We start from the raw sequence: 5,528 nt of genomic DNA, 5'->3' as shown, positions 1-5,528 counted from the left end.
TTATATATATTACGCCTTGCCGGGGCTTGCGATGGCCGGTTGAGTGCCTTATAGGAGTAGGACGTGGGCACTGAATGTGTCCCCAGCCGGCATTGTAATAACCGTCGATGGTTACATAGTTATACGCTGGAAGAGGAGATCGGATCGGAGGTCCGGATAGCGTAACTGGCAACGCATCTGCACGGTAAGCAGGAGTTGTGGGTTCGAGTCCCGCTCCGGGCTGATTTTTTCTCCCAGCGGTTCTAAATTATTTAAATTAATTAATTAATTTATAATTATTAATATTAATAAGAGATGGCGCCTAATGCTTACCTCTAGTGCCAAATTGATTACGTAATTTATTTAATAATTAGCATTAAACTAGCCCGATAGATTTTCGGCATTCTGTTAGTATTTTATGCACAGTACATGAATTTTTATAATCCTGCACATTATCTGTAACTATAACTACTCAATAATCAAAAGTGAGTTTGAAATGGTATTTAATTGTTGAATAATCAGTGCATTCTATTAATACAATCAGTATTGATAACAAGTTATGAATATTGAATAAATTTCATGGTCTGAGAAGTAAATATTTGCCAAATGATTACAAGATTAAATTGGGCTACATTACCACTACTAATAATTATTGAATACTGAGTAATTCGGCACTGTAGGCAGGTGTCAGATGCCATCTCTTATTAAATTTAATAATTATAAATAAATTAATATTTATTAAATAACTTTAAAAGTTCTGGAAGATAAGAATTGACTTCGAGTGGGATTCAAACTGGCAACTGTCACATTCCATACAGATGAGGCAAATGCAATTCTTTTCTTCCAGAAATTTCTAAATTATTTAATTTAATAAGAGATGGTACCTAATGTTTACCTTTAGTTTCTAATGTCAAATTATTTAGTATTTAATAATTATTAGCAATAACATAGCCTGATTTAATCTGGTAATCACTTGGCTTTAATATAATTATAAGGCTTTGAGAAGATGTTTATATGTATGAAAGTGTGAGGAGCCAAAGGAATAGAATTGACCTATGTCACTTACAGGCACACAATTGTTTAGATTGGCCCACTAAACTTTTTCTAGGAGGGCTTGTTGTAAGTAAATAAGACAGACTACAGAGTCTCTATCCAACGTCAGGATAATGACACCAGTTAATCAGATTTATAACCCGCGGATTAACACGCATATCGAGTCATGAAGGAGATGATGAAATAGGTTTGATGTATATAAACATCAACTCACAGCCCGAGTAGATAATAACAACACCAAACAATCGCCTAATTATCGGGCTATAATATGGCTATATTAAATGATTGGAACTAAGTAATTAGATATTAGAGGTAGGCNATTGTGTGGAATTACACAGAACGTGGCGCTTGACGTGTAAATGCGTGAGTGCGAGAATTCGAGTAAAGGTTAAACGGTGTATATCTTCGTGTACAGTGATGTTATGTCAGTGCGTGCGTGCGTGCGTGCGTGCGTATGCGCGTGTGTGCGTGATCCAAGAACATCTTCGGCATGTCTAAAAACAGAAAAATACTAAATTACGATACGAGAATAAGATGTGTTAAAAAATGAAACGAAAGCGTTCTTACCATCGAAGATTTCGGAAAACATTCACTTGTACGATAAATGGCCACTTCGTCTTCCTCGTGGTAAAGTTGGGGAGGGAGATCCTTCTCCCTCCCAAATGTTCCTACAAAACACAAAGACAGTGAGAAAAGGAGAAGTTGATTAATTTATTATCTAAGGTCAATATTATTACCTTTATCAGATAGTCTTTCTTCCCGAACAGTGTCATGAGGAGAGCGAAGGACCTGACCTAACCTAGCCTAACCTAACCTAACCTAACCGGAAGCTCAATCCTCGTAACAGCTGTTTGGGAAGAAAGGTCGGCCGAATGTCGCGTCCGGTGAAGAAACGTGTCAAGTTCGGGTGGTCACAATCGGAAGTCAAATCCGTTGTCATCGATCGAGTGTCACGTTCGGGAGACAAGTCCGTGAGAACATCCGGGTAAGAGAAGGTCACGTCTGAGTAAAGAGGTCATGTCCGGGTGAAAAGTGTCGAATCCGGTCAGAATGTCGCATCCGGATGCAAAGGACGAGTTGGGGAAAATCGAAGAGGATCACCGCCTAGGCCGAGGGAACCTCAGCCACCCGCAGCAACAAAACCGCGGTTCCTCGACTTCGGCGGCGCTCTTTTCCGATGCTTCCCCGTTCCGACTTCGGAAAGACGATGGCGACCAGCTCGCGAGCGCGTACAGAGAGGCAGACCACGCGAAAGTAGAAAGTGACGTCGAACTCCAACAGAACTCGTCACTCTCTACGTCTTCCACAACAAGGCTTGTGGCCGGCTGATCCCTGACGACATTGACCAAGTGGAATGGACTCAGAACTCTCCCGCCTCCGGGAGAGTCCCACGCCACACGCACTGGGGGAAGGTCGTCACCACCCTCTGCCTCTCGCTCGACGGTCTCCAAAGACACCGAACTAATCGATTCGACAGAGACCCAGTCGAGCCCACGGTCCTCGAACGTCTCATCGGAGCCGTCCGAGGAACCCCCTCCCTCCGGCGCCACCGCATTCTTCCGTCGAAACCTCCGGCGAAACCACTCCAACATCTTCATTCTGAAAAAAAGAAAATTTGCAATTAGTCGATTAAAACAAAGGCTTAAATTAATGTCTAAATTCTTGCGAGAAAAGCAAAATGCTCTCTCTCTCTCTGTTCTTCGGTGTTGTTTATATGGAAATTTTAGCTCAATATAGGCTCTTTCTCCGAATAGATTTGTGTGTATGATCGCTATGCGACCGATTTGCCAGCCGTATCCGAACGGCCTATACGTACGCGCGGGAATTAATGCCTTCCGGGAGGACTTTTATGGGGAACTGGCCTTCTATTTAGTCGTTATTGGCAAGGAGAAAACCCGGAAAACTCCAAGCAGCCAGCCTGTCCGATCGCGGCGCGAACCCACGACCGGAACTTCCCAGTGTTTAGGGTCTGGTCACCGCTATGAGCGGCAACGGAGACCACTCGCCCACTGGTGGGTCCCAGTGTTTAGGGTCTGGTCACCGCTATGAGCGGCAACGGAGACCACTCGCCCACAAGCAAAATGCTCACCGCACCTGCCTTTTTAAATCTAAAAGATTCGAATCCGACCATCGCACGACGTGCCGAGATGTCTTCTGGGACCGATTAACGCAGAAAAAGTTCAAGATTATACTCACGACGAATCGGAATTCGGATAGCTCGCGTTAGATCCTACCGGAAATTGCTAGAACGTTCCGATTGTATTTGCAGTAGAGACGACCGACCCGGAACGAAGAAACTCTCTTACGTATAATTTGTATTTGTACGACTGTAAATTAAAGACGTAGCCATAAGGAAAAGGCACTCGAGCCCGAATGGTAACGAATGTTTCGTTCCAGACCAATTTACCCTAACGTGTACTGTACGTCACATAAACGCAACGACGGCATTTAAAAGAGTTTCGTGCAAAGAAATTGCGAACGAGTCGACCAAAACACAAGACAAACGTACAAAGAAGTGAAACGTGCCCATTCGGGACACGAACGTTGTGGCACTTAAATGTTACGTAAGTGTGGAAGATCGACTGCACTCAGACCACCTTGTGGAAAGAGACAAAGAGCCTAAGGAAAAGAATTCTTTGTGTCCAGCCTGTATAGATAATTGTTAAGTGTATTAGTATTAGATGTGTTTGCAGACAATTTAATTCCATTGAAACTAATACATAAATTGCATGGAGAAGTCGGAGGTCAAAGGGCGAAGTTTTTGACCTGTCGAACGAACATCCCATGCTTCAGAATACGGTCTCCGTCCATCAATGTTACCAGAGTATATTTTAGTTAAAATTACGATGGAATTCGTATTTAAAGTTAGTATTAAGTAATTTTTAATTGAATTTCTATAAATAATCCTTATTCTTTGACCGTGTTTATAAAATATAAATGAATTAATTACGAGAATAAACCAATGAGCAAATACTTAATCCGTTTTCGGCGCTTCGGTCGTTCGTTTAAAAGTCCTAATTCACAAGCGACGGCAGATTTAAACGCCGATGTCGTCTCCGAAAGTCGGACTAAACGAAACGAAAATAAAATCTTACAGCTAGATAAATTCTAGTTAAAATCTTACTTGGTATAACGTCGGCGTCCACAAGTCTTCTTAAAACCACGTTCCGGTAGAAAAGAACACTGAAGAAGGCAAAAAACACAGCGAAAACAGGAGCAAAGAGCGCACACGTCCTCACAGCAAGCGAAAAACGTGCAAAGTGACGCAAAATCGTGTTGCAACAATAGAAACAGCAATTGTTGCCGTTTCTATGGAGATTAGAAAAGCGCGTAACGAATTCCAATGCGATTGACGTCATGGATTCTTTTTGAATTTTAAGGCTAAATATCTGCATTTTTTACGTTTCTATCCCCGGAATGACGACGGATTGGGATCGAGAGACTCCCTATCACCCTCTGTCTTCGGTTTCCATTCTCCACAAGGGGTTGGAAGCGAGATTTTCTATAATCGAACGTCGCCACCCCCAAAACTAGAACAAATCATTCCTCTGGTTCGTCCAGTAATTTCGGACCAAGTTTCCGATTGACCGACAGTGCAATTTTTACTGAATTTCGTAATATTTCGTTTATCCGACGCCATTTTAAGAGCGCTTACCTGACGTCATCGAACGTTGGTTATATTAAATATGCGTGTTATGGTTTAGTTACGTAAACGTTAATTAGTATATTAAATAAGCAAATTTTATGAATTCACCTGACCGATAGAAAATATCGTGTATGTATTTTACACGAAACAATCAAATATAGATTTTTCTATATTGAAACTGAGTAAAAGATCGTTCGTTTCAAGAAATGCAACTGTTTTTATAAAAGAATCGATCAAAACTAACGAGTTGAGTAACTTTCTCGGCTGTTGTGAGATTTTATTTAGAAAATAACTTTTATACTTTTAATTATATTATAATAAATAAAATTGTGTGTGGCGCCATCTGTTATGAAATTTTGTTATATAATCTTTTGATATTTTTAATTACTGTATAATAAAATTTTAAGGGTATGAAAATAAATTATAAATGCTAATGTGAGATGCAGAAGGGAGGAAAATACATTTTTAGAAATTAGCGAGAAAAAGGACTATTTAAATTTCCTTTCAAAAATAATATTTTAAGTTATAAATCTACTCGCGATTCACATAATGGGGCGAGGGCGGCCAAATATCTAGCATGCAGGCGGCTAACAGCCCTGAACCGGTCCTGGATAGAATCATTGGAAGCGTTATACGATATTTTGGTGTGTGGCATCCACTAGTTAAACCGCGAGGTTGGTGCTCTGTAAAGTGTATGCACGAATGCGTATAATCTGGCTGTTTGGAAGCTGTCCCGTATTCGACAATACAGCGTTTCTATTTCGCCACTGATATTCGAATATACAATAGCAATCTTGTCGTTTGTTTTACATGTAGTATAGAAATTTGTAATAAGATACATAATGTGGTT

The 5,528-nt window shown here is 40.8% G+C and overlaps 1 long non-coding RNA gene across 1 annotated transcript; it reads right to left on the bottom strand.

Annotated features, from left to right (window-relative positions):
- Positions 1–1,357: 1,357 nt before the first annotated feature.
- LOC111628322 lies at positions 1,358–4,934 on the bottom strand. Its single transcript, XR_002757159.1, has 3 exons — positions 4,157–4,934; positions 1,600–2,631; positions 1,358–1,526 (listed from the first exon to the last, which is right to left on the bottom strand). It is a non-coding gene; the product is annotated as an uncharacterized LOC111628322 (long non-coding RNA).
- Between the last annotated feature and the right edge of the window lie 594 nt (positions 4,935–5,528).

This window comes from Centruroides sculpturatus, unplaced genomic scaffold (genome assembly GCF_000671375.1).
Source record: "Centruroides sculpturatus isolate CEXI.00-Female unplaced genomic scaffold, Cexi_2.0 scaffold497, whole genome shotgun sequence".
NCBI classification, from domain to species: domain Eukaryota; kingdom Metazoa; phylum Arthropoda; class Arachnida; order Scorpiones; family Buthidae; genus Centruroides; species Centruroides sculpturatus.
Note: the sequence above shows the minus strand (reverse complement) of the source record. Positions and strands in the feature narration are given on the sequence as shown.